This window comes from Rattus norvegicus, chromosome 17 (genome assembly GCF_021556685.1).
Source record: "Rattus norvegicus strain SHRSP/BbbUtx chromosome 17, alternate assembly SHRSP_T2T, whole genome shotgun sequence".
Lineage (NCBI taxonomy): Eukaryota > Metazoa > Chordata > Mammalia > Rodentia > Muridae > Rattus > Rattus norvegicus.
Window position 1 is genome coordinate 31432301 of NC_141550.1, and position 15501 is coordinate 31447801.

General features: G+C 45.3%; 2 long non-coding RNA genes across 2 annotated transcripts; both read left to right on the top strand.

The window, feature by feature from the left end:
• The first annotated feature begins 426 nt into the window (after positions 1–426).
• On the top strand, positions 427–4533 carry LOC102555109 (uncharacterized). The gene is made up of 2 exons (XR_015641260.1): positions 427–728; positions 3641–4533. It is a non-coding gene; the product is annotated as an uncharacterized LOC102555109 (long non-coding RNA).
• A 2218-nt stretch (positions 4534–6751) lies between these two features.
• Positions 6752–15223, top strand: LOC148000103 (uncharacterized). Its single transcript, XR_015641261.1, has 3 exons — positions 6752–6849; positions 10491–10710; positions 13957–15223. It is a non-coding gene; the product is annotated as an uncharacterized LOC148000103 (long non-coding RNA).
• Positions 15224–15501: the final 278 nt, after the last annotated feature.

Below are 15501 nucleotides of genomic sequence, written 5' to 3' on the forward strand. Positions count from 1 at the left end.
CCTCACCATGGGCGTTATATCCAAAACATGAGTGCTCAGGAGACACGCTGAACCATCTCCCCATCTTCCTTTCTCCTCTCTTTGCATTAGTTCCCATGTCTAACAAACACCAACCCATGTCGTGGCCTGGACTAATCAATTCTAATTTTAGTTTGATGTGGAAGGGATGTGTCCAAAGTTTTAGTCTAATAGTTAGGAATGGTGGCTTGAAGGCCTCTCAAGCCTGCTGTGGTCCCTGAGCTAGCCTTGGAACCTGAAAGGCAAAGCAGTCAGGAATGTTGCTTGTAACTGGCAGTCTGGGACCTTATCCAAGAGGCTAAAAAGATATTTCTCCACCCACACCCACACACCTCAGAAAAAGGAGGATTCCTCTTGATTTTGCAATGTTTCAGTAAAACTCAAAAGGGAATCTTTGACCTGGAAGATAGGACATTTATCGTCTTGGCCATTTGCAGCTGAGGAAGTTACTGGATCTCTGCTTAGAGAAGTAAAGGCCTGGATCTGAGGAAAGCAAGGGCCCCTTGGGAGTGCCTGCAATCTTCTGCTTTTATTTTGACAGCCCTCAGAGCTCGGTTTTAAACACTCACCAGAGAAAAAGCCTCTCCTCCAAGCTTGGACTTGCCAGTAAGACACTCCCCTTCTGCACACTATAAAGGCAACAGCTGGCTCTGAGCACTTCCTCCTAGGTCAGCTTCAAGTGACTCTGAGGAGTCAGTCCTGGTCAAGAGGTAAGGTCCCCAGGGGGCATAGCAGGGAGTGAGGTGGCTGGCACCTCCTCCAGGAGCCAGCATGTTCCTGGTACCTCACCCTCGCCTAAGAGGTGACCTGGAAATGCTCTGTGGGTCCCCAGCTGCACCCTACTCTGGGCCCCAGGCCAGAGGGAGGAAGGTGATCCTACCCACAGTTTTTCTTTCCCTCACCATGCTTGCTTGCTTGCTTGCTTTCTTCCTTTCTTTCTTTCTTTCTCTCTTTCTTTCTTTCTTTCTTTTTTAATGTGTTAGCAAACTATGGTCCATTTATTTTGTGAATAAATTTTTTCCAGATTTTTTTATTAGATATATTTCTTTACTTACATTTCAAACGTTATTCCTCTTCCTGGTTTCCTGTCCATAAGCCTCCATTCCCTCCTCTCCCCCTCCCCCATATGGGTATTCCCCCTATACATCCTCCTTACTGCCTCCCCCCATATTCCCCTGCACTGGGGGTCCAACCTTGGCAGGACCAAAGGCTTCCCCTTCCCCTGGTGCCCCAACATGGCTATTCTCTGCTGAATATGCAGTTGGAACCTTGGGTCAGTCCATGTATAGTCTTTAGGTAGTGATTTAGTCCCTGGAAGCTCTGGTTGGTTAGTATTTTACTTTTATGGGGTTGCAAGCTCCTTCAACTCTTTCAATACTTCCTCTAATTCCTCCCAAGGGAGTCCTATTCTCAGTTCAGTGGTTTGCTGCTAGCATTGACCTCTGTATTGGACATGATGCTCTGGATGTGTCTCTCAGGAGAGATCTATATCTGGTCCCTTTCAGCATACATTTTCTAGCTTCATCAATCTTAACTACTAGTTTTGGTGGTATATATATATATATATATATATATATATACATACATACATATGGGCCACATGTGTGTCAGGCTCTGAATGGCCATTCATTGCCCAGATGAACTAGAACTTGACATCCCACAGGGAGAAAGATGTGTGAACTCCAGACAGAAGGCTTTGTAGTGTGAGCACTGTGTCAAGGCATCCAGACACACCTGTCTGGAAGGTTAGAACCATAGGAACCCTAGGACCTGGTCCTGTGTCAGTGCTGAAGTCTGGCCCAACTTTTGTGCCTGGAAGGAGTATTCTTGCCCTCTTGCAAAAAACAGGACAGGGAAAGAATTCTAAACTGTAGGGTTCTAGGAGTGAGAAGCAAAGTTGAGATAGGTGTTGGTGATGGTGTTGTAGCTGGCCATACTAATCACCCCTGTTGCAGCCTTCACCATGGAGCAGCTGAGTTCAGCCAACAGCCTGTTCGCCTTGGAGCTGTTCCACACCCTGAGTGAAAGCAGCCCCACAGGAAACATCTTCTTCTCTCCCTTCAGCATTTCTTCTGCCTTGGCCATGGTCTTTCTGGGGGCCAAAGGCAGCACTGCGCCCAGCCCTCTAAGGTTAGCAGAAGCAAAGCTGGCCAGCTCCCCCTCCCATCTCCATGCTAACAGCTGTGCCTCACAGCTCATCTGGTGTTTTCTAAGCCATGTTGAACTGGATTCAGTAGTTACTTGTGGTGCAGCCAGACTTTCCAAAAAGCCCCTCAAGAAGAGCCAGGTGTTCACTACCGGCTTTAACTGAGCATAGGGCAGTGTCTCTGTTCAGTTGGGGACATGGAGTGAAGAAAGGCAATGACAATACCTGTGGATTTAGTGCTCCCATTCCCATGAGTAAATCTGACAGCTTTCCTGTAAGCCCTGCACCTCCTCGGAGCTATTTCATGTTTTCCTTTTGCATGGACAACCACTACTCATAAATCATGCCTGTAACACAGTGTCACCTTCAGGCATGACAGACATGGGGACACGCTGTGGTGCCTGTTTGTAGGGCTATGGTAAAGACAGCTATCTGTCTGCGTTCCCAGGGCTAGTCCTGTTGTGCCTCTTTCCAGTCTGATTTCACTGGCTGGGACTCTGCAGGGGAGAGATTGGAAAGCCCCTGTGGCCTGTTGGACAAGACCCACATCCTCTCAGCCCACCCCTGGGAAACCGCAGGTCACCTTTGCCTCCCTGCCCACAGCTGCCTCGTCTTCCTTAATGGGTGTGAAGGAAACATCTGCTCTTGGTGTTCCTTAATTCTGAGGGGAATTCTGCCATCTTCACAAGTCTAGACAGGAGAGGGCAAAGTGACCTGCCTGGCTACTCTGCACTTGCTGTGAGGTGCTTCTCAGAGGTTACATCTGCTTCAGTGTTAAGGCTATAGCCCTTCAGTAAAAACTGCTGACAGCTTTAGGAAACAGTAAAAGCCTTTCCCTCCCCATTTCAGTCCATGTAGCAATCTAACAAGCATAGCTCAGAGAGTTGCACAGACTGGACCCTGTGTACTTTTTGTCCTTTGTGTCTTAGAAGTGAGTAACCAAGCCCAGATCTCACACAGACATAAAAGGCCTCTTGACTTACAACTAACAGACAAAGAATTAAACTCTCGCCAGAATAAATTTAAGGAAGTTATTTTGCAAGGGAATGAGTTGTGGACCTTAGTGAGCTAACCAAAGAAATCAGTCCCAACTTTAGGGTCTCAGACTGAGTCTTACTTACACTGTTTATTTCTGAGATTTTTAATATTTTTACAAAACTTGTATAAGGCACAGAATCGAAACATGACCTCGTTTAAATCATTTTTAAAAAAATCAGATATAAATATTTAATATGTTAACCATTCAAATTTGTGGAATTATTAAAAATTATTTAGAAGCCATGTCGAATTATAATGTCTCAGTGAGCCGTACATTTCTGGTTCCATTTTATTTGCTGTGACAATGATATGTTAATAAAATATTAGGCCGTAGCTACTTAGTATCCAACAGAAAATAATTTGGTGGAAGTAGACACCAGGAATCACTTTATAACTTCAAAACAAATAATTGTATAACGAATGATTTCTTTCCTTCAGACTTTTCATTTCAACTCTGTTGAGGACATTTATTCAAGGTTTCAAATCCTGGATGCTGAAGTGAGCAAACCTGGAGCATCTCACACTCTGAAACTTGCTAACAGGCTGTATGGAGAGAAAACCTACAATTTCCTTCCTGAAAGTGCCTTGCAGTTCACATTCTGAAACTTCCTGAAGTGACACAGACTTTTCCTGGCACAACCAAGATGCAGGCCATTCATAGAAACAGCAAAGAATGCATGTGGAACCTTCATCTCATAGTCTTTCTAATGAGAGGATACCTCCTGGGGGCTTCATCCAAGAAAAATAAGGACTGAAAGGATGGCCCAGAAAGGAAGAGAGCTTCCTGTGCAAGCATGAGAAGCTGAGTTTGGAACCCATGAAAAATGCCAGGCCTAGCTTCATACTCCCTTGTAACCCCAACCCTGTGTAGGGGAGCTATGAGAACCCCTTGGGTTTGTGGACTACCAGGCTAGGCAGATTCAGTGGGAGAACTTGTTTTAAGGGAATGAGGCAAAGAGTATGAGTAAGACACTTGACGTCTTCTCTGGGCTTCAGAAATGCACAAATATGCACACCCATACACCCATACACCCATACACCCTACTCACATGTCGGACCCTCCTGGGTCCCCTGCAGTGTTTGACCTCAGCTGAAGCCCTGCTGATGTTTGTAGAAGCCTTTTGTTCCCAACAAAGGAATGCCCTGGCCCTGTAGCAACACACCTGGGAGGTACATCTGGGCAATAATCCGTTCCTGTCTTTTGTTCTTCGGTCTTTGTTCCTGAGGGCTTAAGCTGGGTTTCCCACTGTGCTTCCTGGAATTCTCCACCCAGTGAACTTGGGGTATATATTCCGTGAGTAAATAAAGCAAAAGATTTGGTATTCTCGTGACACCAATGACCAGTATGTGTTTTTTCTTAAACCCCACAGGCTTACACCCGGCTCTCGGTGCCTTGTCAGTGCAGGCACCATCACTCACGTACACCCTCTACACACACATACACACACACACACACACACACACACACACACACACACATTCACACACACACGCCAAAAGTGTGTCTGAAAAGCCACTCGGAGTACAATCAACATTTGCTCATTTATGCAAATATTAATGCAAAATTTAAAAAGAATTAGTAGCCTTTGTATTAACAGCCAAAATGTTATATAAAAGACTATACTCACCAGTACTGCATTTTAACCTTTAAAAATGATCAGGGGGCTGGAGAGATGGCTCAGTGGTTAAGAGCACCGACTGCTCTTCCAGAGGTCCTGAGTTCAGTTCCCAGCAACCACATGGTGGCTCAAAACCATCTGTAATGGGATCTGATGCCCTCTTCTGGTGTATCTGAAGACAGGTACAATGTACTTGTATATGATAAATAAATAAATCTTTAAAAAAAAAATGATCAGGACACAGCACATGGGAGGTAGAGTTAGGAAAACCTCTGTGAGTTTGAGGCCAGCCTGGCCTACTTCTCCCTTTTCCCCAACCTGAATACCATTGCCTCTGTATCCAGGTTCTCCCAGCTGTGTCAGAAAAGACAAAAGCAGCAGGCATGGCCTCTGCAGCCTTTCCTTTGGGGTGCTGGCTTTAGTTTGAATCTGGAATGTTCTCCAAAGACCCATGTCTTAATAGTTTTGCCCCAATACAGTGTTACTGGTGAATCTTTTAAGAGGTGGGAAGGTGTGGAGGGGCTCAAGAAAAGCCATCAGATCATTGTAAAGTGTGTTCCCGAGGGGGATGAATGGCCCAGTCTCTTCTTTCTTTGGTTCTGTCTCCATGTGAGCTGTTTGGGTTTCCTTCCTGCTCCTTGCCATTGCCATCCGACTTTCCCACCCAGACCCTGTGATCGTGGGCAGGCATCTGAGACTGAGATGGAATCTTCCTTTGCTCTTTATAGGCTGGTTACTATCTAAGGTGCTTGCCATGGTAATGGGAAGGTGAGTAGCACATTCCTCCAGTAAAACCCACTGTTTTCATCCTAAATAGTTTCATCCAGAAACTAAATCCCAAGTGTTTAAGCAACTCCGCTCAACTCTTTTATCTGTGAGGAAACTACAAGTAAGTTGTTAAAGGTTAAACATATTTTAAGTCACAGATCACAGACTACATTTTAATTCAGTTATTATGTAAATATAAATAAATATGTGTATATACTTATAAGTATATATAAGTATTTATATATGTGCATATACAATGTGTGTGTGTGTGCGCGTGTGCGTGTGTGTGTGTGTGTGTGTGTGTGTGTGTGTGTGTAAGTGAATGCAGCCCCTAAGACAACTATAACATCACAAAAAGCATGCACAGTCAATAATGGGATAGCATAGAAAGAATTACTGCAAGATTCAAGAGAAACTGCAAACTCAGGGGCAAATCCAGTCACTGTGTCTCAGCAGCACTTGCCAGTCCAGAGGAGGTCATTGTTGGTATTCTGTCTAAGCTCCACCCCCCACAGCTACCTGGCAACATCCAGGTATGCTCTGCCCCACAGTTGCCTGGCAACAGCCAGCTGTGCCTGACACTTTAAAAGGGGCTGCTTGCCCCCTCCTCTTCCTCTTACTTCTCTTACTCCTCTCTTGCTCTCTCTTTGCTCTGCTCTGCTCTCTTGCCCCCTTCCCAGTCCCTTCTCTCCTAATTCCCCCTCCTTCCCCCCACGTGCCCATGGCTGGCCTCCTTTATTTATCCCCCTTTCTACTCTTCTTCTCTCATTAAACCTTTCCACATGGAACCATGTTAGCTTGGTGTGCTCTGTCTGGGAAGCAGCCCAAGATTTAAACCCTAACATTGGTGGCCCATACGGGGAGATTGATCTCCCGTGCCTATAGGGCCTGGCGCCCCATCACTAACGTGCGAAGGATAGGCCTTTTCCACCTCGTGCTTCTGCTGCCTGTCACCACTCAAGCGGAGCTGTGGGGCCAAGGTGGGGAGGGATGGAGACGCGCACGAGCGTGTGGCAAAAAGAAATGCAGCCGTGTGCCGCTTCTGCGCGCACCACCGGAGACTGCCGCCTTGACCCACCCTTGCGTCCTGCCATTACATCCACCACTGCATCATCCATTGCTGTGGCAAGCACCGCCCGAATTGGATCGCTGCATCTTCTAGGCCTCTGCTACACCATCTGACCACCACCATCACCACCATCACCACCACCACCTGCTGGCTGCTGTGAGGCTCAGGGCTTCCTCCACCATCCCAATGAGGTAACCTGTGTCCTGTCCTGGGTACTGGCTGCTCAGTCCAGCAAGCCTCCCCATCACTGCGATGCCCTGCTTGTAGCTGCCTGCCAAGGAGAGTGCCCTCTTCAAGCACATGCTGGTGAGCAGTGACCTCAACCTCTGTGCGCTTTCTTTATCTCAGAGCTTGACTTTCCATGATGTACATATGGTCTCAGGAGAGCGTTCTTGATCTTGGGGTTGTTGCCCCTGGGGAATGGATCCTTTTACTGACCCTCATTCTAGGAACTTTTCCCTTGGGTGAGATTTTCTTCTCTCTCTCTCTCTCTCTCTCTCTCTCTCTCTCTCTCTCTCTCTCTCTCTCTCTCTCCCTCCCTCCCTCCCTCCCTCTAGTTTAAAATGCCAGGTCGGCCTGGATAAACTGCCCTCTGACTCGGGAGCACCAGCTCTAAATGTAGCCCCAGCGCTGGTAGGGGCAATTAATAATCCCCAGTCTCACCCACGGGTCTATCCGTCTTCCCCACCTGTCCCCACTTCCTGGGATGTTTTGGTCTTATTTACACTAAGCAGAAAATAATATCTCTGTCTGGCCCCATCCCCAGGCCTCCCCCCTCCCCCTTTCCTCGTTGCAGCAGCTCCTGGTTCGCGCCCTGTGAAAAGCAGGTCTGGCCCTGTCCCTTGTGTCCACCAGGGATTCTGTCTGTGAGACCTGCTTTTCCACGAGTGTGTGACCCCTACACTTGGCACACTCTCTCGCGTGGGGCGTCTGTGCTCTGCCTGCTGCTGCAGCCACTGGTTCGCAGCAGCAGGAAAAGCGAGTCTGGCCCCACCCCTTGCATCCCGCCAGGTATTCTGCTTGCTACCTGAGTGCAAGAGAGCTCTCTCTTTCTGTCTGTGACTTTGCTCGGCCCACCACAGCCTCCAGAAAAACAGTTTTCACACTGTCTTTTCCAGTGTGCTCACCCGCAGGCCAGTGCCTCAGCTGTGCACATCTGTGCACACGTACTTGCACCCTCCTTTGCTCTTCAGACTTTTCATTGTCTTGACATATGATCCTTACTAGTAATTTACTTCCTGAGGAACACGGGCAAGTTTGGGGGCAGGACAGTCTTAAAACCAGTGAATTTTGAAAACTACAAGAGGTCATCCAGGAAAAACAGGAAACCCACTCAAATCTACCTCTCATGGACCAAATAGAATACACACAGTAAATATATATGTGTGTCCCAGCATCTTGTCAAGTCCAGGCGCTTACTACACCTGGGACAGCTCCAGAGAAGTGACCTTCACATGCTCCAATATCCTCTCACAGACACAGACGCTTCTATTGGACCTGTTCCTTCTGATCTGTCCTCAGATGGTTCCACAGACCCTGAACAACATGGAAACAGCCAAGCAGGAAGTAGTCAAAGATCACGACGACCCTATTCCTGCTCCACCATCGCCTTTCTAATTTTTGTTTTTTTAATTAAACCAAAACAGGGGAATGATGGTATTCTGTCTAAGCTCCAACTCCACAGCTACCTGGGAACAGCCAGATATGCTCTGCCCCACAGTTGCCTGGCAACAGCCAGCTGTGTCTGACTATAAAGGGGGCTGCTTGTCCCCCTCCCCCCTTACTCTCTCTATGTTCTTCTCTTCTCTGCTCTTTTGCCCTCTTCCCCCTGTCCCTTCTCCCCCCATGTTCCCTCCTTTCCTCCACATACCCATGGCCAGCCTCTTTTCCTCTCTTCTTCTGCTCTTCTTCTCATTAAACCTCTCCACGTGAAACCATATTGGCTTGGTGTGCTTTGTCCAGGCATGGAGCCAAGATTTAAACCCTAACAGTAGTGAGAACTGAATGGCAGATTGTGTCACTGTTAATGCAAAGGGAAACAGTTTGTTCTTCCAAGAGTAGGGCTCCCATTTTCCTCCTCTTCTTTTACATGACCTGCAGAGTACATCAGAAGTTCACGGCTGTGCTACGGCCTTTGGACAAACCCAATTTCCAACCCTAAATTTGGATCTGCTCTCCATGGGCACCTGCTGATGCAAACTAAAGTCATGTCTGTCTGGGGTAGGGAAGGTAACCTGAAGCCTCAAACCATTACTACAATCTGTTTACAAGTATAGCATCCAGAGTATAATCAAAGATAACTGTTTGCATGGGCAGCCATGGCAACAGAGACACAAAGCAGCACAAGCAAGAGAGAATGACAACAGTGGAAGGCTCTAAATGTTGCTGCCCCCCCATACAAACCGGAGAACAACAGTTTGTGAAGATAATATTGATGAAAGCCAAGGTCAGATACTTTAGCAGGCAGTTGCAAACTTATAAACTACACTTCATGTCTGGATGAAAACCAACTGCACAGAGTTTGAACATATAAATTATTTCCATAGAAAAATTTAGAAAACAAGAGAAAGAATCTGTGGGTTTTAAAGTCTGATGAGGAAACCAATAAAATGATTAGGTAATTAGCTGGTTTTAGTTTTTCTAGAAAGTCAAATATAGTCAATAAAACTCCAAAGTCAAAAGTAAGTATGGAGAATACAGAAGGAAGGATAAACTACTCAAAAGAGGCTCAAACCAGGCAGTGTTAATCCCAGCAGTCAGGAGGCAGAAGCAGAGACAGCCTCTATGATTGAGGCTAGCCTTGTCTACTGAATGAGTTCCGGGACTGCCAGGCTTACACAAAGAAACACTATTTCAAAACACACACACACACACACACACACACACACACACACACACGATGATGAAGATGCATAAGAGAGGAGATAGGTAGGGGTAACAGAATAGAATAATGTCGATGCCCCATGCCCACACCGACATGGTACCGGGTGAAAGCCTGTGGGATTAAAGAAGCACACACACACACAGGTTATTCATGTCAAGCCAGAAGAGGAAGGGAATTTCCCGGCCAATTAAGGTTGGCTTTGGAAGGCTGGGATGGGCATTGAGCTGAGGCCAGAAACAGTTATTCTTTCTGGTTCTTTTTTTTTTTTTTTTTTTTTTTTTTTTTGGAGCTGAGGACTGAACCCAGAGCCTTGCATTTGCTAGGCAAGAGCTCTACCACTGAGCTAATCCCCCACCCTTAGGCAACCTGGTGGTCTCCCCGCTCCCGGGAGGTCACCATATTGATGCCGAACTTAGTGCAGACACCTGACCGGCATATCGCACTACAACCCAGAACTCCTGGACTCAAGCGATCCTTCTGTCTCAGCCTCCTGAGTAGCTGGGACTACAGGCGTGCCACTACTTCCACCTAATGGTCTTTTTTAAAAGAATAATGGGGGAGATGTAGTGAGCCCTATTGGATTTGGGCCTGGCTGTTTTGTGACTGTTTAGCTCAAAGTGGCTACGTGACTCTTGGCCACACATACTCCTCTAAGAGCCTCTCCCATGAATTTATGGCACAGGAAGATAACATTCACGGGATGCTTCAGCCTAAGCAAAAATCAGTTATCTCCTCAGTCTACACCCAGTGTCTCCACCACCTGACCTCATTGCCTGACCTCTTTGCCTCCAGCTATCACTGCCTATACCCTCATCTCCACCTCCTTCATGTTTCACAAAGGTCACTCCCCCTACCTGAAAGCCTTAAAAGCTGTAACGTTCATCCCAATAAATGAGACCTTGACAATAGAATCTTGCTTGGTCTCCTTCTTCTCTCGCCCCCCATTAGGCCCAAGGGTAGTGCCCCTTCGGAACCGTGAATAACTGGGTCCCCGCTGGCGGGGGCAAGTGGCACCCGAACAGGGACCCTGAAGTACAGCCAACTACCGGATGATGGAGACAGGAGATCCACGGAGAGATTGAGGACTCTTCAGGCTGCATCGCTTGTGCATCGCTGGAGAGGGAAGTAAGACCAGTCGAATAAGTGTCATCCCATCGCCATGGAGAAGGTATTGTCTAAGGAGGCTTGATTCATAGGAGAGATCAAGCGCTCACTCAGGGAGATAGAAAAGAGTTAAGAAAAAGGATTTAATCAAATTTTTTTGTTTTGTTTATGAAAAATGTCCTTGGCTAGTTTTAATCGGCCCTGATATACACCCCCTTACTTGGAATAAGGTGGGTCAAGACATTAATAAACTCTTGAAAGCCGGTGACCCAGTGTCCGCAGCATTTTTCAGTTATTGAGGTAAGATGGGCTAGAAAAGGCCTTGATGATTTGGGCTAGCGTAAGTAAAACTTGTAGTAAAAAAGGGACAAGGTAATGGTAAAGTGTTTTTGTGTATGCGTTCTTTTAGACTTATGTTTTAGTCTTTGGACCCTGATTAGAGATAGTTTACACCCTAGACATGAGAGAGAATGGGTTTGGGAAAAACACTCCTCCTGAACTCTCCATGGATGCTTTGGAGAAAGAGAAAAACTTTCAGAGCTCTCCTAGGAACAGAAGAAAGGCAGGAGACATCCTGCCTCTCTGCTGGCTCCTATTGGAGAAATGCTTATTTCTGGTTCTGGGTTCCATAGGTAGGATATCTGGGTCCCTTCAGTGGGACACCATCTAGTTTTTCCCCTCTATGTCTATTGTCTGTCCTTGGTACACCAAGCTGTCCATGTCTGTCAGTTTATGTCTGTGGTTTTTGTTTCTCATTGTTTAAATGTTTTATGTTTCATGTTCAAAAGAAAAAATGGTAAAAACTTTATCTGCCGGTCGTTCACACCTTGATTTGGTTTTAATTCGTTTCAAAAAAAGGGAACAAATGAATAAAAACAGTTTCAATCCACCTTTGGAGCCCTGTACCTGTAGCTAGGAGCCTAGGTCAGCTGGAGAAGCTGCCCAGGGGCGGAGCGTCTACAGGAGCTGATCTTAAAGTCGCCAGCAGCTCCTCAGCTTCTGTGATGCAGGAGCTGATGGCTGTTTCTCTTAGAAAAATCCCTGACTTATTATTAGACTTAGCAGGTGACAAGGTGCTTCTCTTAAAATCACAGCTAGAAAAGTAAAAATGGTGCTTGGTCTAAATATTAAAGACATGTGTAGCCACTTCAATTTTGTTTCTGACTGGCTCTAAATGTATAAATATGCTCTACATGCCTTGGTCATGGATTATTGGCTTTTAAGTTATTGGATATGGTTAAAAAATTATAACATCGGTAACAAAAAGTTGACATAAAACTGGTAATTTGGATAGAGTCATTCTAGACAACATGTGGCATGAGCCAACCTAGGGAAATATGTCTAAACTGAGATAATATTTTTATGGACAGATTCTAGAAACCAGGCTTCTAAAAGAATTTAGGGCAATGTCTCTTTGTTGAGGTATCGGAGACCGTACCATCGTGCGTTCATATGTAGGAATTGGCAGTCAAACTTTGTAGCATGAAGGATAGACTCAGCATTTTGGAGACTGGATTTTGGAGACTAGTTCGTTTGTTGGAGGTTGAGTTTTGCTCTCCAAAGTTGTGGTTTGCCCTGAAATTACCTGTATTTTGATGCTAATTCCACTGCCCCAAGGACAGCTGCCTAGTCATGTACTCAGAACTCAGGTGACTTCCCAAAGTTGTGGTTGTGCTCTGGTGTTACAAGGAGAACTTAAGGATTGTGATTAAGGATTGCCAGTGTTGCATTGACTAACTCAAACTTATTTATAATTGAGAAAAAAATCAAACAGGTAGAGATTGTTACAGGATTTACGAAGGATTGATGCAGTTTGTTTATATGGAAATTTTTACTACAAACCTTTGCTCTCAAAATGATCTTTAATATTTAGAGAGTAGCTATTGCTCCAGAAAAGATTCAATATTCATTTTTAATATTTAAAACTAATTTTAAGCTTCTAAGGATATGTTAATTGGCTAAGTACCTCACCTTACCAGAGGACTTAGGCCTTTGTTATCCTCATTGGAGATAAAGCTTCAGTTGTGTTAATACAGAATTGTAGGCTAGAGTCTTGAAAGTATTTAAAAAAAAAAAAACCTGGTAAAACATATCTTATTCCAAACAGCAATTAAATTGGTTATTACAAAATACTGATATTTGGCTTATCATATATACAAATTTTTCAGGCAAAGTTGATAATTTTACTCTATGCATGCTTTTGTATTTCCTGTAAATTTGTGCATGCAACCCATAGGAAATGAGCTTTCTGTATTTATAGGTGGTTCGTCTAATGAAAAGGCTACATGTATGATTGGATCACTTGTTTATTCTCTTGAGTTTCCCCTGCTTCAGCACAGATTATTAAATTATGTTATTATTAGCCAGTTTTTAAAATGTTTAAAAAAAATCAAGCTTTCAATTCATATACTGATAGCCAATGTGTGGCTTATGGTTTACAGTTGATTAAAAAGTTTTCTTTTAGATACTACTAACCCTTAAATTTTACAATTACTTAATGCTTTATTAGAGACAAGTTTCCTACATAAAATCAGTGAGTGATGATTTCAGTGTAAATGTCTGACAACTCACTGTCCTTTCAGTCCTCTGGCTCAGACAACTAAACAAAACCATAGACCCAGCTCTTTAAAAATGGTAATGGAGTTGATAACACACCCTCACGAAAAGAGGAAGACTCCATTTGCTTACTCTCAACGCCCAGCCTCACCCTGCCAACTCAGGGATTTCTAAGTAAAGCTAAGTCTGGACCTTGTTTACAGGATTTGGCATTTCTACTTAATGCTTATGTTTAGGTAAATAAAGCTGGTGAGGTGCTGGAGAGATGGCTTAGTGGTTAAGAGCACTAAGTACTGTTCCTTTATAGGCCATTTAAGAGCTCAAACTGGATTGCCTGGACCCCTTAGCAAGGGAGGACAATGATACCAGGCAGATTATAGGCCTTACATAGGAACAATTAGTCAAACAATCTCATTCTTTATATCACCAAAACAATAATGCTGGAAACAATAATTTGGTATAAAAGTCGATTTATAAATACAAGTGCTCAGTATCCTCAATTTAATCCTCGAGGACTTAATAAATAATATCTTAACTATATCTTAATAAATAAAAAGGGGAGTTATCACTGTATGCTAAATAACGCTCCTTTTATTTCAATTTTAAGATTTGTATGCCAAGGAACACTCTGAGTTTATGGCATCCTACAACTAGGCATACTTCTGCCTAGGTGAAATAGAAAGATCCATATATTGACATGATCCTATCCAGGTATTTTTATGGGAAAGAGGGAATCTTTGTGTTTTTTCTACAGGATGCTACAGGAGTGTGCCAGCTGCCTGAGTGGCTAGTGAGACATGCTGATCCTGGGAGCATGAAGATTCAGCTCTCCTGGTTCGGGTCCCTGGAGTCATTCCTGTGCACTTGGAGGAAGATGGAGGATACCCCCTCATCTTTTGTCATCACAGAGATTTTGGCGTTGCTGCAGTCATTGTGTCCCGTCCCACCGCCCTCTGTGCACTGCTGCTCCCTGGAGAAGACTGGACTCCAGCTGTTACCCCTGCCCCCCTCAGTCCCCTGGTGACTCTTGCTGCCTTAACTGGTATTGTCATTTTGCAGTCTGTAGCTTCACAGGAATGCCATCTGCGTGAAGCTGCTGTGGACTGGGGAACTCTGCCCTGGTTCTGCAGATCTCAGACATGGTTCCATTGCCTGCTGGTTGTTCCAGAGAAGAATAACTAATCCTGAACTGTCATTTTCGCTGCTATTGTAGCAGCCATTACTGCTGCAGCCATTGTGTCTGCAGTGTCTGGAGTTACCCTCCCCCAATCTATTGTTAGGCAATAGCAGAGTGGGTGAACTTTCTGGAGTAGTTGCTAACAATTGGGAATTCTAAATTTTATTACAGGAGTTGCTTGACTACGGCCCTTGGTGGTATGGCCATAGAAGCTGAGGAGAACCAGATGAGGTGCCCACTACTTATCGGGAGAGGCTCAACTTCCACAATCTCTTAAATTAATGCCATCTGGCCCCTGCTCTTTCGCCCCTGGGCTCAAATAAGGGGAATGAGAAGATGATCCAATGTAGCTTTCCTCAGCGATGGGCAACTTCCTCTGACCCTTGACCAATCTAAGACATGGTGCCTTGGGGGTGACAAGGTGATCCTATAACAGATAAGGCTGGGGTTCGAGAGGTCGATCCTAAGACAGAGGTGGCTACAGCCTGTTTAAACATACAGGCCGGTCAAATGCTCCTCTGCCCAGTTTCTTCCCGAATAAACACACAGAACGGTGTGTTACAGCATAAGTTCATTCCTAGCCATTGGGGTGCAGGAAGATAACATTCACAGGATGCTTCAGCCTAAGCAAAAATCAGTTATCTCCTCCCAGTGATAAGTTGTAGATCAGTTGTCTACACCCGGTGTCTCCACCACCTGACCTCATTGCCTGACCTCTTTGCCTCCAGCTATCACTGCCTATACCCTCATCTCCCCCTCCTTCATGTTTCACAAAGGTCACTCCCCCTACCTGAAAGCCTTAAAAGCTGTAACGTTCATCCCAATAAATGAGACCTTGACAATAGAATCTTGCTTGGTCTCCTTCTTCTCTCGCCCCCCATTAGGCCCAAGGGTAGTGCCCCTTCGGAACCCTGGATCCCTGCTGGCAGGGACATGTGTGTGTGTGTGGGGGGGGGGGGGTGTTTCTTTAATCCCACAGGCTTTCGCCCGATTCTTGGTACCGTGTCAGTGTGGGCATGGGGCATCGACAGAATAACATATAAAGAGCAAACTTTTAGGCCAGGAAGATGGCTCAGTCAGTGAATTCTCTCTGCTGCAGTCATGAAGACCTAAATTTGGATC